Source organism: Dryobates pubescens, chromosome 5 (assembly GCF_014839835.1).
Source record: "Dryobates pubescens isolate bDryPub1 chromosome 5, bDryPub1.pri, whole genome shotgun sequence".
Classification (NCBI taxonomy): Eukaryota; Metazoa; Chordata; class Aves; order Piciformes; family Picidae; genus Dryobates; species Dryobates pubescens.
In genome coordinates, this window is record NC_071616.1 from 27,873,149 (window position 1) to 27,901,102 (window position 27,954).

Below are 27,954 nucleotides of genomic sequence, written 5' to 3' on the forward strand. Positions count from 1 at the left end.
ACTCTGAAGTGAGCTAGGTCCATCAGTTCTTGAAAAAGCACTCTAAAGTGCCCAATCCCCCTTTAGCCCTCTAAAGGTAAAAGGTAAATTTCTAAACAAAGGTGAAACATAAAGGAGAAAGATGATTGAGTGCAGTTCAAAAACAAAAGTGGTAGTGGAAGGGCTTAGGGCAAAGAAGAAAAAGAAATGTCAAGGGGGAAAAAGCTGTAGGAAGAAGGATAGAGAGAAGAGAGGTATGGGTCGAGGAGAGCACTGTGTGGATAGCATTGAAACACATGCAAAGCACAAAGGTGTGAAGCAAACAGCCTGAAATCCTACCTAGAATCGGGTAAGAAGGAAGAAGTTTTCCCCAAATGCAGTTTGATCATGATGCAGAATTAACTACCTGGATCAAATTCTCTGCTGATTTACTCTCCAGGAGCTAATCACAGGCAGTAATTGAAAAAAAGGTGGTCAACGTTATCCTAATTGGGTCTTTCATCTTTGTAAACAGTTCTATGCAACCTTACAGAACTAAGATTTTACTGAAGTTGATCTGAAATCATTCCTTTCAGTTGTTTAGTGTTTGCTATATGATAAATAGATGTCTGGGATCTGGATATTTGGAAGCAAATTGCTTTCTCACTGAGGACCCAGGCATGTTCTTACAAACTGAGATGATGCAATTCCAGAAAATACTGCCCCACCCTTTCAATACCATTTATGAATTAAAAGTCATCATCAAAGAGCTGTTTAAGGTATGCAGTTTTGCATTTCATTGGTATGGATTAGATATGCTCTTATGGACGGCTAATGTGTCTTAGCCGGCCAGAATGGCAATCTTCAGCTCACAGTTGAGTAGTAGCTTCTTAACTTCTTTTGACCCATAAAAAGCCACCACATCACATTTTTCCTCATTTTGATTTTAATATCCTATATTGTTTTCTACCAAGTGCTTCTCATTCAAGGCCTAATGGGTATCAAGTGCTGTGTAGCTTGAATCCCAAAGGGATCACAAACCTGGATGTAAGGGCAACAAGTATGTGACAAAAACTGTTTTAAAAGACAGGGTTATAGGATAACTCAGGATGGAAGGGTTTTCAGGAGGTTACCTGGACAACCTTTGAATGATTTAGTTTTGCCTGATTGCCAGAATCACACACCTGTTTCTCAAGCATAGCTGTGGGAACAGGCTTTGATTAGTGTATGTGTCTTAAATAGATGTGACAGATTCTGTTGTTCTTTCTTTTCAATTTTGTCTAATTTCATGCCTTCAAGAAAAGGCAGTGCTTAAATATTACAAATGTATTATAAACATTCTCACCATATGCTAGTCTGTACGCTTGATAAACCACAGGTAAATAAACTGCAGATATTTTATATCAGTTGTTGTTTTGATACAGCATTTGGGTTTGTGAAGACAAGATCACGTATGAAAGCTTCAGCACAATTACCTATTTGTGGCAATATTTACATTACAATGAGCCTGTGACCTTTCCTGAGCACTTGGAACAGTAGGTGCAGTAATATTTTTTTAAACTCTGTTTAACCTAAAACCAGTATTTACATCTCATGTGTTTCATTAACTCTACAAAATTGTCATATATTAGCCAAGCTATATATGAAGAGGAATATACTATCACAATGAGCCTGTAACCCTGTTTCTAATTAGTGTGGCTTAACCAGATACAATAAGAAATCTCACCATGTAGGAAGTCACTCCTGTGACTGTCACATAAAAAAAATCTGGAAAGGTTAACAGGATTTCAGTCCAAGAACCTTGTTATTTTTTCATCATTACAGTTCAATTTAATTTCTACTTTCAGCTTTTGAAGAGTGCAGTTGATAGGTCAATTTGAAGACCAAGAGCTACCATCAGCATTACCCTTATGCAAAACATCCATAATATTTACTGCCCACAAAAAGATATTGTGATGCTTTTATTATAATCAGTAAACTGCTTTGTAATCCACAGAGGGAAAACACTGTCTAACATCAAATAATTCTTATTCACAAGAAAGTTCTTGCTTTTCAGACCACTTCTAAATTGCCATTCACATTTTGCTCTCACTTATTCCTACAGAATCTTCTGCTGGCTTGCCTTTAGTTTATACATCCTTGGAAACATTACACTGGGTTCTGGTATAATGCTTTTTACATTTGCCCTACTAACCATCAAAGATCTCCACCATTTTATGCAGTCATTAGGAAACAAAACTTCAATTTTGTAAATGTTAGTATAACTCACATTACAAAACAGGTTTTTGCAATCTTCACTCTGCATCCCTTAACTAAGAACTGTTTTGAAGAGGAACACTGCTTGACTTTACCAGATTTCTTGCATAGTTATTGTGGGGTTTAAAGAATATTTCTTTTGTTTATATAGGAACAACAAAATTCAGAAACTTAATTCAGGCATAGAATAAACAAATAGTATTGTTACTCATACCTGTACTGTACCAGCACTATATCCTGAATCTTCTGACCTGAGGCATTGCAGCAATGGTCACAAAAACTTGTACTCATAAAAGATCTTGTGGCTTTTCCCATAAGCTTCAGGTGAGAACTGCGGAACTTTGGACAAAATCCAACTCAGGAAATTGCCTTCTAACTACATCAAATAATTTCTACAGCTTCAACTGATTTATGTATTTTTTCCCATTGTGCATCTTAAGCTCTGGTTGTGGGAAGCCTTGAGTAGCATGAACATTTTACTTGAGTCATTTTGAATTCCAAGCACTCCTCAATCGCTGAATTTCACAAAGTATTTTAGCAACTGGGTTCAAAAGAAACATTAAAGCTCAAGGCTTTCTATTTGCCATCTTATGTTGAAGAAATAATTCATTGTGCTAATATGGTGTTTTCTAAACTCTGCATCTAACTTCACAATTGGTAATTTCTTATTTCTTCTTCTCCTACAAATTATGAAAAACAGTTTCTTTGTGAAGTAGTCACGTTAGAGTCTGATTCTGAAGTCTTAGCATAAGGAAAGAAAAATACTTATTTCTTTGTTTGTTACAGTAAATTTGAATTATTTAGACAAGGACAATGTTCAAAGGCTACATACTTTCTGCTGCTCAAAAAATGCAAGCAGAGCCCCTGAATTATCTCATAATGCCATTACAAGCATGAAATTTATGGGGAACATTAGGACTAAGAATGCCCTCAATCTTATTAATATTATGGCTTAAAGTTTTGGAAAAACTGAACTCAAAGTCACCAGAGTGTACCATGAAGGTCTGCTGTCTCACAGCAATTTCATAGTTGAACATTATCTGCCTCCCTCCATCAGCAACCCCTGGGCAGTGACCTCTTTTGAGGAGTCCCCTCATCTCAGCCAGCTCTGTTCCATTAGCTTGATGTTTGTTGTCAATTAAGGGAGATTTGGCCATCTTGCTACATCTTGATGCACAAGGAGTATCACACTAAATCACTTTAAATAGATTTTCTTTTGCAGACACATGCCCAGATCTGTTGGAAATCTTAAACAGTTCCATAAATATTGAACGACTTTGTACAAAAAAAAAAAGAAACAACAACAAAAAACCCCACCATAATTTCCACACTTCACTTTGAGTTTCCCTTCTGTCTTATATACTTAACACCAGTTGGAAAGAATATTTATTGTCTGTGAAGAAAATATCTCCTCTGAAGACAAAGACATTAAGGTCCTCTTGGTCTGCATAGTCTTATTTCCTTCTAACTGTGCACACTGTTGTCCATATTTAGTTTTATATAATAATATTATTCTCTGATAAGTATTTCAAATGACAGATTGAGTACTTACTCTATCAAACAGCTTCCATGAAATAGTCTTAAGATGGAACATTAAGATCCCAAAAGTCACTCAGTGACAGTATTGTAATTGCATATGCAATCATAATTCATCCATGGGTACAGGTGGCTTCAAATAGCATTTTCATATACTATTTCCTCAATATAGCATCTCCTTACAATCTTAAAAATGTATGTGAAACTCCGCACAAAATAAGGTCCAGGTAATATTGTCACAAATAAACTCCAGGAAAGAGAGCACAGGGCACAAGCTTGAGCATAGGAGGTTCCAAGGAAAACTTTTTCACAGTGAAAGCGACAGAGCACTGGAACAGGCTGACCAGAGAGGTTGTGGAGTCTCCTTCACAAATTATACGCAAAACTCACCTAGATGTGTTCCTGTGTGACCTAGTCTAGGTGATCCTGCTCTGGCAGGGAGGTTGGACTAGATGATGTTTTAAGGTACCTTCCAAACCCTAACACTCTGTGATTCTGTGAATGGTTGTGGCATGTATCTTGGAATTTCAGGTATTTCATAAGTTACAGCTTCCAATATGTGTAGGTGAGTTCTGAAAGGGAGGGAGAACTGCACAGCACTACTTTTTTTTTTTTTTTTAATGGGATAATGATTCTATTTTAGAGTGGTAATCTATGAGGAAGGTCTCATTTACTACCAAGCATTAGTCCTTAAATGCCACCCTAATATGATACACAGTAAGCTACACATTAAACATTCCCCTTTGAGGTTATAGAATAATAGAATAGTCCAGGCCAGAAGGGACCTCCAAAGGTCATCTATTCCAACCACTCTGTAGTCAGCAAGGCCATCCTCAACTAGATCAGGCTGCCCAGGGCCTCGTTGAGCCTCACAATGAGGAACTGTAATGTACTAGGTGATAATACATGTTCTTCCATTAATTTTCAGTACTGAAGTTTGGGGTTTTTGTCTCTGCAACTTTAATGCTTTCTAATACTTTGGTTTTTTTTAATGTCATATTTTATACACCTGAAGAGAACCAACTAGCAATATTTTCCACAAAAATACATTTTGTTTCATAGACTGTGGAATAATTTAACTACAGGAAGGTTTTCTCTAATGTGCCCATTTCTTAGAATGCCCTTCATCTCAGTCTTTATAGTTTCAGGAACATATATATCATAAACACCAAAAACAAAATCATAGTTCAATCCAAGAAATAAAGATTTATTTCTTCCTTTTCCCTTTTGTTACCATCTTTTTTTACTGCTTTGTCCTTCGGCACGTTATTTAAAACTACAACTTTCTCTACTCTCAGAGCTTATTTATTCTTGTCTCTCCTCAGAGAAGTTATAAGGCTAATTTATATGCAACAAACACATAAAAAAAAATTCCACAGGAATTTGCATAACTATTTCTCTAACCTTTTATAAAATATCTCATTGTTGCAGTACTTGATTTCTCTGCAGTTTTTACAAAATAGATGTTCTATAACTTTTAATAAATCATGAGAGAATACCTAGTAGATAAGAAGCAAGAAAAGGTGTGAAAAAGTTTAAAATCCTGATATGCCTTTCCTAAGCAAAACCAAAACAAACCCAAAAACTCTTCAAAAATAAAAAAAAAGGATCCCTTCTTTCAATCTAACAGTCTTATAGCCCATATCGGGCACAGTACACCTCAACACACAAAACAGGTGCTTTGCTCATCAACAATTTCAAAGCTGTGTGGTTTTCCACCAGAAGGGCAGAACAAGGCAACAAGCAAATTTCATTTTAGTAATTTTCTTGGCTTATGTTAAAAGCACTACATCATTTTTTTTCCAAGTCTGGTATTTCCCATACCCTCAAAAACTATTAGATCTGTGGTTTTGCATAAAAAAAGGAAACAAAAGATCAATTGCTTCATTTAAGGAAATACAAAAATGTCTCAGTTATTGTCAAGTAAGGTAGGTACACCAAAAGTACTTTTAGGATACTGATTTTTAGTTTTACAGTTTTGGTGTTAAAAACTAGGAATGAAATTCTGTTCTATTTCTCTCTTCTAACCACTTTCATTGAAATAGGAATTCATTCAGATTTATTGTGAAGCAGCAGAACAGTGGATGACCCCTTAAGGCAGCCACTCGTTCCTCTTGTAGCCAGTTATGTAATTCCTGAATTTGATTTCCAGTGCACATGAAGCACAAGATGTGCTTTAGGTTAAAAGAACAGGGACAAAGATTAAACACAGAAGAGAGCTGTATTTAAACATTATACAATGGCATTTCCAGAGGTGTTTTTGGTTTTGGTATCTGCTGCTCTGTGAACATGCTTTTTTGAGATCAACATCTGTGAAAACCGGTGAGATAATTTTCATCCTGTCAGAACTAAAGGTTCAGTTAGTCAGTTATGTAGGTTTTTCTTGGTTTGTTTTAGTTTTGTACTAAGCAGAAAACAGTAACTCCAGGTTGGACATAGAATTTTCTGTTCTTCCATCCCTCACTGCATTCAGTTTGCCTACAGCTTGAACATCTCTTCAGTTGCTAGCCAACAAAAAAGTATCCCGGTGCATCTTTTCCTGTTTGCTGTTAGGAGCTCCACTGAATGCAGAATTGTAGTAAATACTCTACAAAAGACCTTTTTGCAGTGAACTCATTGTCTTCTGAAACATCTTTATTTCAGTGCAACTTCGGTGGACAATCTGTACTTCCTGTCACAGTCTAAGGAATTTCTCCATTTCTTAAATCTGTCATATAAGATAGGTTCAAGGAAGTTAATAACATTACATTTTTTTTTCCCTCATTCATTTTTAAAAAGAGAGTTTTGTTTGAACTTCTCCATTAGAGATTAAAAACTTCTGTAGTTATGCAGAGCTTGGTTATTAAAACCTGAATGAATCATATAAAAAGGAAACCCATGTTGCCTTTTAACATAATATCCACAAGATCTGATATATGTTTTCTTATGCATTTTTCCTTTGCTCTCATAGTCTTGGTTGCTTGTGTGCTTTTTTTTTTTCCCCCTGAAGTTTATGGTCTATGAGTTATTCTGCATGTAACATCTAAAGTAATAAATACATAGGTGAGAAAAGATGTCAGAAATGTTTTGTGAGTTCTTAAATTCAAATAAAAATTGACCATGTTTTACAAAGAATAGTATATTTCCCCCTCATTTTCAAGGGGAAAATGTAGGTCATTCTTTGTGGGGAAAATGCATATTGAATTCATTGGAGTTATACCTACACATAATCTGACTCAGAAGATATCAATGTTTGAATGCTGCACTATGGTTCAGTTTAATTATTTAGCAGACATATGTCTAAATGCCTTGTTCACCTCTTACTGAGAAGTAAAACAAAGGACACATTTCTCTGTGTCTGAGGAGGATACTGATATTCTTCTGAATCCCACGACACAGAGGAATATAAATCTGATAAAATGCTTAAGGTGAAATGGTGGGGTTGTGAGCTCTAGGTGAGCAGTTGGACTGGATGATCTCATGAGTCTCTTTCAAACTCAACAGTTCCATGATTCTGCAATTCCATGAGATACTTCCACTTTTACAGCTATGAAGAAGAGAAACAAGAAATTAAACTTATTAAAAATGGAAGGGGACTGAAACTTAATTTGACTTTGTGAAGCCAAGTAGACTTCAAAGGAATATTGCCTCTTTAAGGCCAATATTTTTCAGGCAAGGAGGTGCATCAATAGTGGTTAATGTATTGAAGCAGTTCTTGGGCTTGTGTTGTGTTCTAAACAAATATCATGATCAAAAGTTCAGTTGAATGTTCACTGAGAAAAAGTCAAGATAACAGCACTGCTACCAAACTCGAGTTTGCACCTCAAGAGGAGATTGATTTGCATTCTTGTGGCAAAGAAGAAAGCTACTAAAGAAACTTACAGAGTAAGACCAAGGGTATTTTTGACTCTGTAGGAGGAGTGACACCCACTGGATAAGCTTCATACCCTACCATGCCATGCCAGTCAATTTTGGTTTTCTTTGCAGCTACCTCAGGCTTCATCTCTCATTGCACAAGCTTTTATTTTGTCTTTCAGAAGTGCAACATCGTATTTTGCTTAGAATATGTGAACTGAGGAGAAATGGGCACTCTGATTGCTTCCTGAAGAAGTACAAAGATATTTTGTGCTTCAGATGCATGTGTACAGTGCTCATTGCTTTGATGATGAGGATGGTCAGAGGGCTGAAGCTCCCCTCCTATGAGGACAGACTGAGGGAGTTGGGGCTATTCAGTCTGGAGAAGAGAAGGCTCCAAGGAGACCTAATTGTGGCCTTCCAGTATCTGAAGGGGGCTACAAGAAAGCTGGGGAGGGACTTCTTAGGGTGCCAGGGAGTGATAGGACTGGAAACAAAAAGACAAAACACCTAGAAATGGGCAGATTCAGATTGGATGTTAGGAAGAAGTTCCTCACCATGAGGCTGGTGAGACAATGGAACAGGTTGCCCAAGGAGGTGGTAGAAGCCTCATCACTGGAGGTTTTTAAGGCCAGGCTGGATGTGGCAGTGAGCAACCTGATGTAGTGTGAGGTGTCCCTGCCCATGGTAGGGGGGTTGGAATTAGAAAATCCTTGATGTTCCAACCTCAACCTTGACAATTCTATGATACTGTGTCTTTGATGTCAGAGGATTGTCTGACTGTAGTTTGAAGAGCATAAGAGAAGACACTCTCAGAGTAAAATGATACCTACAGACAAAACAAACAAAAAATGTTATTTGAAATGAATATTTGAGAATCAGATGAAAGTTCCATGTTAACAGTTGGATCTCAGGCTGGTCAGTAGACATGAAGGCAGAAAATGCTGGAAAGGCAGCAGCAAAGGCAAAGAATTCTTTGTAAACTCAGAATTATCTCAGAGTTCCTTTTCTCCCTTCAATAAGCCTTTCTACCTAACTGGGGAACCACCAGGCCTTTGTTCCCCACCACCACCCCACTTCACCTTCCTAAAGCAGCTCCTGTTCCCTCTACACCATCCTCCACCCTGCCTAAACAGATCCTGCTCCACCATCCATCCCAGAGCTAAGGGCAAGACCCTCAACCAGCCAAGACACCACCCAGAGAAGCTCAACCCCAGTAAGAAGGACCAGCCAGCACCCGTGGATGATATGGTCATGGAGTAGTCATCAATGATTGCCCTAACAACCGGGGGGCCACCAGGCCCCCCGGCCTTTGTTGTCACCACCACCATCACCCAGTGTGCACCATGGGCACTCACCAGCGATGAGAGGAGGATCCTCAGCCCAGATGGGCTCAGCTTGGGGCTTCTGCCCTTCCTGGGGGGGATTAAGAAGGGGAGTGGGTGGGGAGGACAAAGTGGCCACACCTGGGATGGGAGGAGACTCAAATAGAGCCCAGGTGCTCTGGGTTTGAGGGAAAAAAGGGGGGAAATGGGGCGGGTGGGGTGGCAAAGGGGTAGATATGGTGGGAAAGGGGAAGTGGTGGTAAAAGGATGGGGGTTTAAAATAAGTTTATTTTCCATAAATCTTTCATAATACACAACTGCAGTTCATGTTTTGCTTTGCCTCCATGCAAAAAGAACAAACCCATCAGAATACAGAAGCACAGTGGTGGCTAGTACAATGATACCTTTCCATCATTATCACTTTTTCCTGGTGGGAAAACCTGTGCTTTGCAGATCAAGAGAACAAGGTTTAACAAAACAAAAAAGTTCTGCAACAGTGAATTTTTTTCCCTGGATACCAGCAGACAACACCAGGGTGACTGAGGGGCTGGAGCACTGCTCTGTGAGGAGGGCCTGAGCACCCTTTTTAGTTTGGAGAAGAGAAGACTGAGAGGGGATTTAATAAATGTTTATAAATATCTGAGGGATGGGGGACAGGCTCTGCTCAGTTGCACCCTGGGATAGGACAAGGGGCAATGGATATCAACTCCAGTACATGAGTTCCTCAACATGAGGAGGAACTTCTTCACTGTGAGGGTCACAGAGCAACTAGAGCATAGGTTGTGGAGTCTCCTTCTCTGGAGACTTATAAGACACATTTGGATGTGTTCCTGTGTGACCTGTGCTGGATTCTATGGTCCTGCTCTGGCAGTGGGGTTGGACTTGATGATCTTTGAAGGTCCCTTCTAACCCCTAACATTCTATGGTCCTATGATGCTGTCATGTTTTGGGTCTGGTCACAAAAATCAGGTAGATGAGGCATTTTCTGGGGATGCAGGAAAAAAACATGAAGAAAACAAGACAGATTTTTGGTGGAAATCTTTCATCATCCAGCTAACCAATGGGAAGAGAAGGTGGCTAGAAAATAATGTCAGCAAAGACTTGATATGTCCTGGTGACATTTTTGTGTCTATAAAAGGTGAAGAAATCAAATAAAGGAAAAGGTCTTCGGTCTTTCTTTCCAGCCAACCTTGGCAAACTGGTTGAGAATATGCAGATGAAAAGTAACTTGTCTGAGGGTGACCATGAAATAGATGACAGAAATAACCATTCCCAGATGGTTACAAAGGAGAACACATGGTCATAAATCACAGAGCTTAGGACAGTAAAGTGTAATAAACACTGGTAGGGGGAAAGATAGTAGCGCTGTTAGAAATCAAACAAACAAACAGATAAAAAGGACAACTCAGAGGCACAAACTATCCTGAAGTAGACATCAACAGATTACGTTGGCCTCCTCCTCAACAGGCATCTTGAGAAGGTCACAGTTTTAATGACATCTTTGTTTCTGCTTTCACTAAAAATGTCAACTACAATCTTAGAGCTAACAAAATAAGCAGCAGAGATAGAGATGAGTAATAAAACAAGAACAGTAAAAAGTAGATTGGCAATGAGGAGTTTCAAGATAAGATAGCTTCACTGGAATTCTCTGTAGGTATTTTTCCCTCAGCCAGCTTTTTATCCCAGGGATGATAAAATTATTATCTTTAAATGTGTCAAAAGTAACTAAAGCTCCATAAAACTTGGGAAAGAAAAAAAAAAAGGAAACAAAAAGGGGGGGGGGAAAGGAAAAAAAAAAAGTAAAAAAAAAAAAAAAGAAAGGAAAAGAGGAAAGATAGGCTGTAGGCTAGAGGAGAGAAAACCACTCAGGTTCATTTTATATCTGGAAAAATTCAGGAACACATAAACAAATTATTCACAAGCAACTAAAATCCAGCAAAGACATACATGATGGACAACAATGATCTTTCAATATTAAATCATATTAAATTAATTAATTCTTGGTCTGGGAAAATGATCAGAATTGCTAAGAAGTAGCAGCAGAAAATAAGTAGGCAAAAAAACCCACCAAACAGTCACAAGTGGTGTTACCAGTCATAAGTGATGTTCCCCTGACTAAGTATTGGGGTCAGTTCTCTTTAATACCTTTATCAATGAAGTGGACAAAGGGATCAAATGCACCCTCAGGAAGTTTGCAGATGACATCAAGTATTGTGGGTATATTGATCTGCTTGAAAATAGGCTCTCAACAAGATGAATCAGTGGGCTGAGGCCAGTATATAAGGTTCAACAAAGTCATGTGCTGGGTCCTATGTCTGGGTTACAACAACCCCATAGAGTGCTATAGGCATGGGAAGAGTGGCTGGAAAGCTCCCCAACAGAAAAGGCCCTGGGGGTATTGGTCAACAGTTGCTGACTGAACATGAGCCAGCAGTATGTCAAGGAGGTCAGGAAGGCAAATAGCATTCTGGCTTGTATCAGAAAGAGTGTGGTCAGCAGACAAGGGAAGTGATTGTCCCCCTATATTTGGCAGTGGTGAAGCTGAACCTCAAATATTGTGTTCAGTTTTGGGCCCCTCACTACAATGAGAACACTGAGGTGCTGGAGCACGTTCAAAGAAGGGCTACAAAGTTGGTGAAGAACTAGAGCCTAAGTCTTATGAGGAGTGGCTGAAGGAATTTTGCTTGTTTAGCCTTGAGATAAAGAGGCTGAGAGGCTTATTGTTCTCTGCAACTACCTGAAAAGAGGTTGCAGCGAAGTGGGGATCCATCTCTTCTGCCAAGTAACAAATGATAGGACAGGAGGAAACAGCCTTAAGTTGCACCAGGGGAGGTTTGGATAGGATATTAAGAATAATTTCTTTACCAAAAAGGGTTGTGAGGCACTGGCACAGGCTTTGCAAGGAAGTGATGCAATCACAATCCCTGGAAATATTTAAATGGTATTAGATGTAGCACTTGGGACACAATTTAGTGGTGAACTTGTCAGTTTTAGGTTAACTGTTGGACTCAATGGTCTCAAAAGGTCTTTCTCAATCTAAGTAATGCTCTGATTTTATACTAAGTCAAAATTAAACTTCACAGAGTTGAATATCCTTTCTCTGACAGAAGCCACTAGCCAGCATTGGGGAAAAACACAAAAAAAGATACATCAAGTATACACTTAACTTTCTAGTAGTATGCTGTCCTGCTTTCAACAAATACACAGCTCGAAGACTTTCAGAAGTGGAAGCTTTATCAACAGTTTTGTTCTGTTATTCCATTCAAAATGAAAGGACATTTTAAATACAGTTTTGCAGAATCTACTATTATATACTGCATTTTCACTAATAACTTGCTTGACATTATAGGCAGAATATATTTTTTTTAAGTATGGACATCATACAAAAGTAAGAAAAGTTTCAAGGACTGAAAGGTCTAAGACTAAAATTCTAAATAATCTTGAGAGGTTAAAAAAATCTCCTGCAAACCCAGAAGAAAAAGAAAATAAAGTTATACTCTTGGATTACACTACACAAATAGAAGTTAGGGAATGGCAGAGTTGCTCTGCTGTAAAAGGTCTGCGGATTAAAGCAGATCAGATAGGAGCACGTGCCAATAACACTGCCAAAGGCAAGCATACTGCTTAAATGAAAGGCTGCTACAAGAGCTGGTGCAGCATCCACTGGAGTACACATTCAGTTACAAGCATTGCTTCTCAAGAATATCCTAGGCCATCTGGAAGAAGTTAAAAACCAAGACAAATGATAACATTCAAGAAAATATTGTTCAAGAAAGGCTGAAGGGGTCATTTAATCCAAAGGATAGAAACCTGAAAAGAGGTTTAACAATTTTCAGATGTACAAAGGGTAACGGTAAGGAAGAAACTGGGCAGTTCTCCATGACTGAAGCAAGAAGTTTCACATTTAAATATCAATAAAAACTATTCAAAGCCAGGCACTAAAAACAAAACCTTTTTGACAACTAAAATTGTCTGGAAAAGCAGGTCAGTCTCCATCACTGGATTTTATGAAAGAATAAGTAAGGTAAACACCTACCAAAAATGACTTAAGCATAAATGACAGCTTCAGGTAAGGGAGGAGGAATCTTGAGTCTCTTTCTGCTTTATTTTATGTGAACTTACCAGCTGTTTTTCTCCATATTTTTGGATAAAGACAAGTAACTACTAGAACAATCACTTCGAAGACGTGAGTTCTTCCTATGAAATATACTGTTTTGCAGCAGGTGATTATTTCGTTTTATGCAGAATCCCTGACAGTGACTTTATGGTTTTTCTTCTGAAGGAGTTTAAAACTACCTGGATTTAATGGTTTTCTCTGGCTTTAGCATCTGGGACACCATAAATATATTAATCAAAAAATGCACTCAGTGTGCTATCAAAGACACTACTGAATTTTTCATTCATTCAAAAAAAAAACTCTTACTTTGACAGTGGTTCAATACTACAATGCATTGCCCAAAGATGTTATAGAATCTCCATCGATGGAGATATTCAAAACTTTGAGGAACTAGCTGTAGTTACTACTGCTTTGAGCAGGAGTTTGGACTCTACAGTCTCCAAAGGTCCATTCTAACTTCAGTCTGCTGTGATTCTGAGAGACCCTGTGAATCCTGGATTGCAACTACATTGAATGCATCTATTATAGATCAATCAAGCAAAAACTCTGAAGCATTCAAGAAGGAAAGGAAAAAAAACATCACACCACAAAACCCAAGCCCCATGTGAAAAGCATTTTCTCTCCTGTCATGGTCCACATGGATTTTTGTGCTTCATCCTAATTATTTCTGTTCCAACTGGATGGTTTTCCTAATGAAACTCAGACAGGTTTCTGCTGTCAAGAGCATGGGAAATGGATCTGGTGAAAGCTAAGTTAGAGGCTTTGTAAGACACCATCCTATATGAATGCCATAATCATTGATGGAAGGGAATAAAAAAAGTATAAGAAGACCTGGTTAAAAGGAAAACATGATGAGATGCTCCACATGAATTGAAGGTCATAAAGCTCAATTTAGCACAGAATTTTAGAATAGGCAATATGAAATTACTAATGAGAAAAACAGACCTTTTCAATGGAGTAAGCTTAAAAGTAAAATGAACAAAGTACTTGAAAACATTCAGTGTCCATAGAAAGACAGGGAATGAAGGTAAAACCAGGAGTCAGCTTCCACAGTGCACTGAGAGTTGTAATCAGGTTCTAGACCCTCTCCACCAGCACCTGGAGTTTTACCACAAGCAAGTCACATCTTGTGACTGATATAAACCAAATCATCCTGTGACTGAGAGTTCATCAGTAGCAATTCTTTTTAAGGGCTTTCAAAGAAAGCTTGTCTTTATCTCCAGAACAGTGGAAGCAGGGCAACCTAGCTAACCCACTTCCCTATCAAGCCCATTTTTTCAAAATAAGAATCAAATCTTTTATTTATCTGATCCCTCAGAAGAAACCACAGACATAGATAACACAAACAAGCTCTTTCCACAATGCAAAGAAGATCCTCTTCAATAAGAAGGAGAATCACTAGTAAATATAGTAATATGGTAATCACAGACAATAGTAACAGGATGACATACTGTCCTTCTACTGAAACTACACTAAAAGCCTGTCAGATGTTTACAGACTCACAGTTTCTTGGGTGTTAGCCTTTATATCAACCATTTTGGAAAGAGAAGACTCCTTACTTCACTTAAATGGCTGAAAAATTGGAGTGGTGATTGTAATTTATGTTATAGATTGGAAGTTAATTGCTTTAATGCAGGAAATAGAAACTCTGAATAAAAGAGATTCTCCAGACTGCTGATTCAAATGCAAAATCCCCATCTTCCACCAGCATGGCTTAACATGATTGTCTAAAAGGAAAGTTTGGATGGAAATCACTTTCCTGCAGAAGATCTGTCATCATGTAATAAAGAATTCACTGCTCTCATACACTGATAAATTTACTACTTATATTTACTCACAAATTGTGAATGCAATTTCATTTGAAAATTACAAATAAAGGCAAAGTTGCAATTAAAAATAATTCATCTGTGAATGGCAAATTACCTCCTGGAGCAAATGCACTCATGCTCAAAGAAAGAATGAGACCTCCCACAGTTAAATAAAACTAGTAGGAAAAATAATTGCTTGATAAATCAGAGTAATTAAATTTTGCATGTCTGAATGCTACCGCACCTCTGTTTTCAGTGCAACAAGGCCACCCCTGTAGCACAGAAACACCACATAAAGCCCAGCTATTTACTTCCTGAAAAATCTATTAATGAAAGAAATGGCACACCTTTTCTGTTAGCTCTTTATTAATGAGGAATGGGAAATCATACTTCACACAGATTTTGGGATCAGTGCAGTCAAAAAAGAGTGGTGATGTTATTTAGTTCCTGTTCAGCTTCTACCAACGCTCCACCCATCATTTGTGTGTCTTCTAGCATTTTGAAAGCATCACATTTTAAAGTAATAGACTGATTTTCTTTGGGAAGCTGTCTGACAAGCTATTTGTTAATCATCTGTTATGTTAATTTTTGTACACAAGGTAAATACCTCTGTTTCCCATCATAACCTTCCATAGAGCAGACACTTCTCCATGAGACCTTTAAACCTCACAGGTACTCTGAATGCTCTGTATTAGTTCCTTCTGCAATTATATTTTCAAATGATAAGAATTAATTCTTGACCATTGAAAACATTTCATGCTTAGGCTACCTAAACAAAATTATCTACATGTAGGCATGTGTATCAGTTGTTAATCCACTTGCTGTACTACAGAAATCTAGCCAATGCAATCTAGAGCACGATTCAATTCACCCTAACCCTGGGAACAAGCAGCTGCTGAGATGAATCACTTGCTCAGCACCAGTGACTTCAGGCTTGATCTTTATTGACTCTAACAAGGCCTTTGATTCTGAGAGCTCAATCCATTGCCCACACAGAGGGAGGCAATGTCATTTGAGATGAGAAAGCATAACCTTCCTGTCCTCCCCACTGGTAATAGGTCTCCCAGACCTGTCAGAGTGTCTTGCATACTCTAGGGCATCTGAAATGGCAGTAGTTCCCACATGTGGGTGACTGAAGCAAACCTCTTGCCTACAAACTGATTCCTATAGGTAAGCATAACAAATCTAGGCATCTCAGTTGCTAAATGAATCTCTGGAATTTAGGAACTTGAACAGAAGTTATATCTGCAAAGGCCACGTTATTGCAACAGTGTATGCAGCCTTATAATAATTTCCCTCCTGTAATTCCAAAAAAGCCAAACAGCACAAGCTCATTCATATACATTCCTCAAAAGTACAAGGATGTGTTGCATACTCTGTCTTCAGAACCAGTCAAGCAGAAGCTCCCTCATAATCACTTTCAAAAGGGTTACAGCACAGTGATCTTATAGCTTAAGCGTCACTTTAAGGCATATCTGTATGCTCAGATTTAGATGGTCATGAGTTAACTCACTCAGCATTTCCTATCACAGCTGATCTGCAAGCCATCTAGATGCATTACCACAGAATAATATTTGAACTTCAAGTTCACACCTCTTAACTTCTTCATGCGTGCTCAGTAGACAGCTCAAACCTGGCCACACTCCAGGCTGGAACTGGCCTGTGCAGTGGTATCTCAGAGCTTAGATAGTATGAGTCAGTAACCTTTGGTCCTTTAAATGTATTCAAACACTGTGGCACTGACCCTCTCACTCCAAAATCACTACAATTTTGGTAAATTGAGATGTCAGGTAACAATAGGCCCACAGAGCACTGAGGAAATGTATCTACACAGAAACATAATGTCATTTTTTAACAGCACTGTTTTTGATAAAAAAGGGAATTTATTTGTTTATTAAGGGAATCTAAGGGAAAACCAGTAATTTTGCCAGTAGTCTGATGTTCTGTAAAAATCAGTTCTCTCAAACAATTTACCTGAATACCTATGTGAACTCTGTGCATTTAGTCTTAATCTTAATTTCTCCACTATAGCATTTTTATAGGAGTTGACCATAATAAATGTTATTATGGATGCAGATTTACACAAGTATAGTTCCCAATATAGCTGAGCCACTTGGTGGTGAGCTATTAGATTAGATACTGCTAGAAAATGCAGTAGGTCTTTGAGCTTCTTCCCAACATGCCTTTTGTGTGTATGCGTCATGTCTGGCAAAAACTGTAGTGTCCACTGAGAAAAAGAATACATGCAGCAGATTCTTGACTGCATTTCTTTTCCTGCTTGACTGCAGTGCCTGCTCTGAGAAGTAAATAAGCTACTCAGTAAGTGCTGCAAATGCTCACCATGGGTTGTATCATTCAATTACTGCCTGGCTCATTCTCTTTCCCTAAACAACTTTGTTCAAATCCCCCTACCAATCTATATATTCCTGAATTTTTACTCACCTATCTGCCTCCTCTACAGGCAGAGCTCACACTTCCTTTTTGCTCCAAGACCTGTTTTCCCTCTTTTCCAAAACACTTCTCAACATCTACATGTAGGATTGTTTTATTGTTTTTGTAAGGCACTTATTCATGAAATTAGTTCTTGCTTTTTGGCTAAGGGATGACATGTTCTATAAAATACTCAGTCTATAAATCAGGCACGGATAGAAAAAATTCTGATGTCTCCCATTTTCAGGATCGAAGGAGCAGTTGATGTCAGAAAGCAAAATAGAAAAAGTGACCTTAATACAATATGGTTGATGAGGACACTGCCTTTTAGGCTCAATGTCCAATTCATCTCACTGCACATGCAGTGTGAGGACTGCAAAGTAAGACTAATGAGCATGGCAAAACCATGCGCAGTAATTCATCATCGTAACAAGGCATAGCACAATTATAAAGAATTTCCTGTAGGCTTAACTCAATTACACAGAAACAAATTGTTTGGTCTGCTCAGTTAGAAGTGCCAGAACACTGGACAAAAAACAGAAAGGGATTGTTGGCACCTATATAGACAAATCATCCTTTTAGGATATGACAAATGTACGATTTAGCTCTCTTTTTTTCGTTTGAACACTTAAATAGCATCCAATGCCTGCCCAAATAGGTCTCTATGTTCTGCAACAGGACATGTAACAGAAAACATAAGAAGAGGCAGCTGGCTTCAAGGGTGGAGAAGTTAATGGACATAACCACCACAATTTTCTCATTCTCACCAAAGATTTGAATGCAGCAATAGTTCTCAATACTAGATGGAAAGAAGACCTTTAATTAGTTGGAATTTACTTACTTCAAATAAAAAAATGTCTCTGCTTGGTGTTTCTTCCTGAGAAAAGACTAACATCAGCATCATCTAGTGAATAATTGGGTTTGGTCCTGTTCCTGGTTTTCAGCTATCTGGAGCACAGTTTAGGCTGCTGTTTACTTGACTTTCTTCCCAGAGGACCACTCTTCTGTAGTAGAATTAAAGCTATGCAATGCTTACACAGACATTTCTTGCACTTCTGATAGCAGGGAACAAGACCCATTGTGAGTAAGCACTAATAATAGACAGCACTACATGTAGCTACTAGGGGTTCACATGCCTGAGAGAAATAATATAAAAGACAAAGTCACCACTGAAAAGAGTAGAGAGATTGCATTTGCTATCACAGATCTCTGCTGTCTTTCAGTGATCATGCCACTTAGGTAAAGCGGGACTTTGAGAGCAGAAGTCTAATTAAAATAAGAGGGCATTATATAACCATGCTTGGGAAGCAATTTTGCTGCAATATTCCTTAGTGACTACAGCTGCCTTTCTTTAAAGCATTTATACAGCTCAGTTCTAGCTATTTAATGGTTAGAAGATGATAAGAAAATAAATTAGATTTTGGTACACAGTGGTCAAATTAATTTCAGAGGTATATGTTACTCTTAGCGCTTAGATTCATAACCACATCATGACCTATATCAACATTAAGGTCTCAATTCTCAACACACATTACACAATTGCTCTTTAGAAAACATCATTATACTGCAGAAATGTTCTGTGTACAAATGTCATGTTTCAGGAAGTGCCTTAGCTCCACCATGTTATCCATCATGGTTAGAGCTGCACTCGTGAGGCTTTAGGGATGCATCTGGCCCAGAGAGCAGATTTACCCCTTGGTCCAGTTTTTGTTTGTTTTAGGGGATTTGTTTCTGTCACTTTCATGTTTTCCTTCCTCATTGTATTTACTTTATTGAGCTTGTCTTTCCTACTCTTTCTCACTGATCTGGATGAGGGGGTTGAGTCAGTCATCAGCAAGTTTGCAGATGACACCAAGTTGGGAACAGATGTTAGTCAGTTAGAGGGTAGAAAGGCTCTGCAGAGGGACCTTGACCGACTGGACAGATGGGCAGAGTCCAATGGGATGGCATTTAATAAGTCTAAGTGCCGGGTGCTGCACTTTGGCCACGGCAACCCCATGCAGAGCTACAGGCTGGGGTCAGAGTGGCTGGAGAGCTGCCAAACGGAGAGGGACCTGGGGGTGCTGATTGACACCCGCCTAAACATGAGCCAGCAGTGTGCCCAGGTGGCCAAGAAGGCCAATGGCATCCTGGCCTGTATTAGGAATAGTGTGGCCAGCAGGAGCAGGGAGGTCATTGTGCCCCTGTACTCTGCATTGGTTAGGCCACACCTTGAGTACTGTGTCCAGTTCTGGGCCCCTCAGTTTAGGAAGGACATCGAGACACTTGAACGTGTCCAGAGAAGGGCAACAAGGCTGGTGATAGGCCTTGAGCACAAGCCCTATGAGGAGAGGCTGAGGGAGCTGGGATTGTTTAGCCTGGAGAAGAGAAGGATCAGAGGCGACCTCATTGCCCTCTACAACTACCTGAAGGGTGGTTGTAGCCAGGTGGGGGTTGGTCTCTTCTCCCAGGCAACCAGCACCAGAACAAGGGGACACAGTCTCAAGTTGTGTCAGGGGAGGTTTAGACTCGAGGTGAGGAAAAAGTTCTTCACTGAGCGAGTCATTCGTCATTGGAATGGGCTGCCCAGGGAGGTGGTGGAGTCGCCGTCCCTGGAGGTGTTCAAGGGGAGATTGGACGTGGCGCTTGGTGCTATGATCTAGTTGTGAGGTCTGTTGGAACAGGTTGGACTTGATGATCCTTGGGGTCTCTTCCAACCTTAGTTACTGTGATACTGTGATACTGTGATACTGTGATACTTTCCTGGTTACTTCCAGATTAGCAACAGGATGAGAACTCCCCATTTGCAGGCTGTGTAAAAACAGCCAGACTTTGCAAAGGGAAGACACTCATGCCACAAGCAATGGAGAAAATTGCTGGGAGAGTCCATCTTGTGTGTCACAGATTTGGTGATATATGTGTCTTACTGCTGCAGAGTCCAGGTAACACTGCAGCCACTATGAACTGCCAGTACTTCACTAAATTATACCCATGAAGGGATTATGTCAAGTACAAAGATAGTTGAGCTCACTCACTGTGTCTGAGTATCATTTGCAAACAGTGCTTCCTTAAGGGGTGATGCACAGAATTCAGGTAGTCTCCAGCAAGAAGGAGTCTGCTGGAATCAATAACCACCTTAGGGGTGAAAATATATCAACCACTTAAAAACAGCCTGAAGTTAATTTCACTGGATGGGTGAGTTCTGCCAAGTTCTTTGAATTCTCACAAACCATTTACTGGTCTACTTTTAAAAATCTAAATCACTTTCAAATAAGATTCTACTGCATTTCAAGGTAATTTTTGATGTGTTCTCTACTTATTTCACTTCAAAAGATTTTTATGATGATTAACCATAGGTTATGTGGTGCATGCGTAATGCTCCTTTGTGACTATAATTCAAATGGTTATTTTCATACCATCTTCCTCTCTCTCCCTCTTGTTTTATTTATGTTCCAGAGTAACTTGAAAATCTGTACCCTCACTCATATGAACAAGAAATATTTTCAGGAAAATATTTCTGTCTCCTTTTGCCAGCTGACTGCCAGCTCAGGCAGACTAAGACAATGGCTACGTGAAAGTACTCATCAGCTTTACTTCCAGTTGTTACAGAGCTCTTTCCCAGGAATTCTGATGGGTCTTCACTTGCAGAGTTCAGGCACTCATCAAAACAGCAATTCATCAAGAGCTGTTCATGAAAAATACTTTAAAAATATTTGTTCTGGCATTTCTGATGGGCATTGATGAGTGTGTGAACTCTTCAGATTACTGGTTAGTCAATAAGGTACACAGCAAGCATTCAGCTCAGACAAGCAAGGAGTGCACTCATACCTTTACAATATTTTTAAACAATGCCACTGTTGACTAATTAGGGAGTTTCATCAACAGCACTCAAAATGAGATGCAGCACTTCTAAACCTACATTCTGGACATTGACAGAGAAAGCAAGCTCCTGAAAGTAACTGACCATGGATGGAACGGAAATAATTTGCTAGAGCATCAATGTAATTAATGTTGGAACACTAATTATTCTTAACCTGAATGAAGACTCAGACGAATCTATTTAATTTCATTGTCTGAATAGAAGAAATGAGACTAAAGCTATAAAGTCTCATAATTCTGACAGTAACACATATAACATGTATAGATAACCTACAACCAAGAGAAATGGGAAATCTAGGAGAGAAGAAAGTTTGGCAATTCAGGAGAGGAAAATGCAACTATCAGGAGCAAACAGAGATCAAACACATCTTTTCCATATAATATTCTATATTATTCTATATTCTATAATATTCTGTCCCTACAATGCAAAATCCAGAATGAAAATAGTAAGTTCTATGCAAATGGATGTATGAGGTGAATAACTATTTTGAGCCTATTCAGTTAGGGCTGGCACTAGGAAACTCTATCATCTTGTAACAAGAAACATAGTCTACAAAAGGTTTATTAAATATACCTCCTTGTGAAAGCAGGACCATTCTCAAAATACTCTAAGCAGAAGCTTCTTGCTTAGCTTTAAATGCACGAAACAATGGCTTTTCTATTTCTTGCCTTGAAATATATTCAAGCTTGGGATTCAGGATTCAGTGTCTTTCATTGTTCTCTACTTAAAGATTCCATATATTCACTAGAAAAACACAATTTACATTATCCGGTCATATACCAGAGTGTGCTCAGTCACTAAAAACATTTTCTTATCTGCATTTAGGAGCTGTATGGATGCAGCCTCAACCTCTGCCAGACATTAGTGTGGAAAAGGCCTTGGTCTTTTACATTACAACCTGATTGCCTGTTCTTTTATCCTATTACTCCTACAGAAAGTACCCCAAGGAATATTTCCAGACAGATTCTTCCTCCTTGCTATCAAGGTTGCCTATGAACATTTGTAGATATTCACCTATCCTTAGTCAGGAAACTAAAAGACATTTCATTTCTTTTGTACTTCCTCATCTAATAATGTTTCCTTCTGAATTGCCTTCAGTTCACTGCACTGTTAATTAGCTTTTATGCATTACCAGAGATGGATGCATATCAGCAGTGACTTAAGCGATTTCTCTATAGCTTGCCTTTCAGTTTCCATTCATAAGACACTTCAACATACATTAGTTAAATTGTTTCCCCCTTGTAATACTTCATCATTTGCATAATATCTCCCATTCTAAAGTAAAAAAGGACAAAGCACCTCAAGAAATAAAGGTCCAAGTAACAATATTTGCCTTTGCCTGAAATACTCAAGACTGCCAGGACAATATAACATTTTCTGAGCGTTTTTCAACACAGTATTTTCTACACGTCATTTGGGAATACCTGAGCCTTGCTTTAAAACCAAATTACTGTGATCGTAGTTGTATAGGGATATTGTTTTAATCCAAAGTTTCATACTACAAAAAAATCAAAAATAAAAAATCCCAAGCCTTGCAACCACTAAAATACCTATATAGGACAGTCTTGTGGCCCTGTAGCAAGGATTTCTTCAACAGACTGTAAATAGTACACAGTTTTTCATAAACACTTTACGGACATTATTTACGTCTCAGACACAGTTTCCTTTTTATTACCTAATTGAGAGAACTGGTAGTAGTTAACAGTATCTGAAACTCTTAGAATTAAAAAGAGCACGGCTCTAAAATTATTTAGTTACATAATATCAGAGTGAGTCTGACTTACACAAACGTTGAATCATTTAGAGGTTTAAAGTGGAGTTTTCCCAAACTGGTTGTCTATAGACTCCTGTCAGTGGTCTGCAGCTGGGAGTTTACAGCTGTATGACTGCACGGTGCTCATTCCCTACAGACAATGGAGAAAGATGAGATTAATGAAAAAAAACATTGACCACAAAAAACACTTAAGAGAAACCACTTAACTTGGGCCCCAAGACATCTCACAGGCCAACACAACCACATAGCCATCAATCAAAAAGGAGAGTGGTACCAACCTAGCAAAATAAATGCATGTTTTTCAGACAATTTTGGCCTAATTTCAGGACAACCCAAGATATCTCTTAAATTACTTACTATATATATGTATGTAAGACTTTTGACCTTAGTGGCTTCTCCCAGCTCCTTGCGGAAATTAACCCTAACCTAGCCAAAGCCAGGACAATGTCATTAGTTTCAATTCTCATCCTAATAAGCTCACATTAAGAGCCACACATGGAAATGGTACAGAACAAATATATACTACTCCACAGAAATAGACCTGTCAATTTTTGGTCTCAAAAACACATTTCAAATTAAGAGGTTGGTTTTTGGTTTTTGGTTTTTGGTTTTCTTTTTTAGCCAGTGATGGCTAAAATCAGTCCAGGACTACATTCAAGGATACTTGATTATTAAAACATATAAGCTTTTCAATGCCACGAAATGGAGACTCAGTTGCTAAAAGATCATAAGCAATTTCAATATTCCTTGGGCCCAATGAAAAACTGCTCTGATTGTATTAGTTATCCAAGTATTACAACTCTCACCACAGGATATAAAAGATTCATGTTAGTAGACATTTAAGCTCACGAAAGTAGAGCAATACTTAATGGTTAGTGAACTGCATTGAAATACTCCTTAAAGCAGTTTCTCTTCTTCTGTATTAAAGTGCATTTTATTTCACCCAACCCATGTGAAAACTGCAAATTCTCAAATAGGATTGCTACCCCAAAATTCAAGCAAAACTTGTGGGTGTCCATGTATGGGCCTGTACTTGATAGAGCAAAGTAGTTCCATTCAAGCAAGAAATTTTGAGAATTACTGGCTAGCCCTAACCTTATGAGCAATAATAAAAAGAATAACTCTAACAAAACCAGAAAATTCAATAAGAAGAATATTTCCCCAATTTTGGATACCGAAATACACCACAGTGTGAAGCAACTTGCATGAAAGATACACTGCTGTTCTTTCTAATGCTTCTGCTTGGGTTTTTACTTAGTGAGATACTAAAGAACATGGAAACAATAATTACATTGACTTCCAAAATTTCTGGTCTCTCTAAAGTTTCTCCTATCAAATGTATAATGTCACAGTCACATCCTCTGAATATTTTCAACTTGATTATAGAGCTCTTGCAGCATGCTTTATACTGTTTGTGCCAGGCAATAACCCAAAAGAACAAAACCAGACTATTTGGAGGGATGCTGTGAGCTTCCTAGCCATATGCACATAATCAGAATTCACAGTGAGATCTATGAAATCTCCCACTATTGTAATGCTTAGGAAAGTATAAAAATCGGGATTCAGTCATCAGTCTTTTCCTGATTTTACCACAAACTTTCTATTTCCTCCAGATGTCCGTAGGAAAAATGCTTCTATTCAGTTGCTCCCTACCTGGTTTTCAGGCTGTGCTGCAGCTCTTGCCTAACACATTAGGGCCAGGCTGTCAAACCTTTCAAAACTGGGGAACATTCCTTTCAGAGCAGACAATTCTGTCTTCCCTAGCCTGTAGAATTCCTTTCTGTCCTTTATCACTATGTTTTTCATATCTCTGTTTTATCTTATACTTACTTGCTTGGGCAACCACTACATGCCCTTCTTCAACCTCACTACCTTTATCCCTATTCTGTGTTAGCACCATTCTGTGAAGACTACTCCTCCTCACTGTAATTCCGAATGTGTTTTGGTACACATAATTCCTCCCTTCTGCAACCTCCAATAAACCAGCATGTTCCAACAGTACTCTATGCTCCCACAAGAATTTGTGCAGTCCCACACTGGCTCATGCCAGGGAAACAGCGAAGTTTAAAGCTTTGTGAACAAAAAGCAGCAAGTCTCTTTGTTCAGCAGTGCTGTGTTTATGCCACCTTCAAGTACTTGTATTACTATGGGATCAGTACTAAGGATTCTAGCTTCAGAAAGCATGAGCAGCCTTGAAGTATAAACTATTAATAGTCTAAAAATCACTTAGGATACTGATCCTGTTAGAGATCATAGTGTTTGAAGCAAGAAAGCTTAATCCTTCTCAACTTCAGTTTATCTGCCTGCAGCCTAATTTCTGATTCCCAGGACATGTCTGGGAACCATCATAGCTGGCTAGCTCAGAGATAGTGACCCCTTCTCTGACAGCTGCTTCTTCAAAGGTAAGGGCAATACAGCCAAGATGTGAGATCCCTTGACTTGAAACACCTCAAGAGCTTCCCCTATAGGTTCTCAAACTAATCAACATGTTTCACTTTCCAGTGTACACCTTGTGCTGTATGTGAGCTGCAATTTTAAAACCATCTCAAGACAGACATCACAGGTCATTTTATTTTTGGAGACCAGTGTGGATGCACAGACAAGAGAGAGATATATTGTGATTTTATTTTTTTTTTAACAGACTTCATTTTTGTTCTTCAACATTTAGTCACCAAGTTTAAATAGACAGATAAGTAATTCAGACTTGGAGTGTCTGTCGCACAGAAGAAACATGACCATCATCATTCTAAATATTCTGCTCACATGTAGTGATCCAAACTTGGCCTTCCATCTTGGAAGGTTTGCATATCAAAAAGTTAATTAACACATATAGTCCATTTCCATATGTCTTCCTCTAAAGGTTACTGCAACCACAGTTCCTGAGTGTCTTTTAACAATTTAATGGCAGCCTGGCAGTGGTACCATGACAAATAAATTTAAGTGACACACAGTGGCAGAATAAAAAGTATAATGAAGCAAAGTATTTCTTATGGAGATATGACATGAAAAACATTGACCTGTGGTCCTAAGTCACTTTGATAAGACAAAAGCTTTCTTGGTAATAAAAACAAATCAGACAATATTCTGAAAGACTACTATAACAAACCATCAAGGAAGCCATTCAGCTGTGGTAACTCCATTTGCGAAACAGGAGTCATTATTATTCCACCTTTGTTCTTCAAGTTCGGTGATAACATTAAATGCCCTATGACAAAGTAGCCTCCTTGATTAATGGGAGATCCCTCCAGAAATGGCAGTGGGACTCACCTTAGAAACGTATGCTACATTGCTGATCTTATTAAACAAAGCCAGCCTGACATTAGGAACAGATATTTGGGCTTCAATGACATGAAGGAATATTAATTGCAGAGAAGCTGAAGACAGCCCCACATGAAATATTGCCGACTTGGACACAGTTTATATTGACATGCAACTACAACGAGGCAAATGAAAGAGGGGTCAAGAATACAAACATTTTGCATAAGAAGGGGACAAAAAAAAAAAAGGCACCTTCAGCCCATGAATTCCAAACTGATTCTCAGAAAGTGGATCCTACACTGCTTTGGAAGAAAACAAGGTTGTGCAAGGTACAGAAATGTTATTACTATAGGTACTATGACAGGAAGAAACTAAGAAATTTACAGGAAATCTGTTGTGCAGGTAGAAAAGTATCACTAGCTATGATTACAAACTGTATTTTTCTAACCTTTAGCCATCCTTTCACACACATTCAGCAGCTGGAATGTCATAATGTTTCTATTCTTAATCAGCCCCATTCTCTTTGCCATTCTGGTTTCTAAGTGAGGTAGGGTTTGGAAATATTAAGGTACCAGGGGAGATGTCAATGAAGTATTTCTGAACTGGAAATAACCTGCTGGAAGACTTAAGAGACCTCCTTTTTAATCACCCTCTCCCTTATCCTGCAATGTTTTTTGTAGACTTTGCATTCTTACAAAGAAATTCTGTCCTAATCTATACCAGAATCAACTCCACTAAACGCAGTCAGAATTTTGTCTAGTTGCACAACATCCAGGTAAATAAGAACAAAGGCCAAACAAAGGCTGTTGACTAGGAGATAAATGGACACAGAGAGTAAAAGAGAGAGAAAAGGAGGTAAATGAAAGGAGCAGATTATGGAGGAAGAGCTGAAAAAGGCATCACAGATAAAGATATGCAACATTTCTGAATGACTAGCAAAATATAAGGTAGTCAATTTATGACCTTGTATAAATTGAGTTGTATAAAATGAGAGTGTTTGAAATTTCTGCATAAGTTCAGAAATGTTGGTCCTGCTGATGCAACATGAATTATGATGGACATAATACTGAGAGATCCCACTTGAATTCAGGTCTATCAGGCACTGCACAAGCAAACTGGTAGAAAATTTCCTGCCCTATCATCTTAAGATATGAACCTATATGATATGCTATATCTATAGATAAGATATGAACTAAGATATGATAGGGGTAGAAAACAATAGATCTGGGGGGGGGGAAGAAAAAAATCAGTCAATGTCTCTGTTACTAGACCTATGTGTAAAACTAGGTTATGAATAAATCGACCAAGAATGGCAGCAGATGCCACATCAAAATGTACCATGGTGAGAATATCAAGGACTTCACCCCCATAGAAGACAAAGCATTCAAGTATCCTGGACTGCAGGAAAAGAATCCTGCCTCAGCAAAGTTGAAAAAAATTGCCATCCATCTTTAACTGATGTGACTCCTCTTTAAAAGCTGAATGGCTTTGCAAGGGGAAATTTTAAACACTGTAGTATTTTTTTCATATCACACATCTTAAAAAATAAAATGAAATTTCCAGTGCAAAACTACATTTACATAATCTAGATAACAACTGCAGCTGCAAATTCCCAGCACAAATGAGTATCAGGAAAACATTGTATGATGGCAAAATAAGTTTGCTTTAAGAATTTGTCACTCATGCCAGTTGTTATAGTGCACTTAGATCAATTACTACCACTTGGATAGGTTTAAGAGATTCCATGTTTGTTTATAGTCATTAATGAACCTTTCATGAGACACATGTGTTATTTACAA

General features: G+C 38.5%; 1 protein-coding gene across 4 annotated transcripts in view; it reads right to left on the reverse strand.

Annotated features, from left to right (window-relative positions):
* Positions 1 to 27,954, reverse strand: part of LOC104306868 (protein TUNAR) — a 192,869-nt gene that overhangs the window by 53,462 nt on the left and 111,453 nt on the right. For 2 of the 4 annotated variants that reach the window (XM_054161885.1, XM_054161878.1), the window contains exon 2: positions 22,908 to 23,027. The exons of the other annotated variants lie outside the window; for them this stretch is intronic. The gene's annotated coding sequence lies outside the window, so the exon portion shown is untranslated. The remainder of the gene's footprint in view (positions 1 to 22,907; positions 23,028 to 27,954) is intronic. 4 annotated transcript variants of the gene reach the window in all.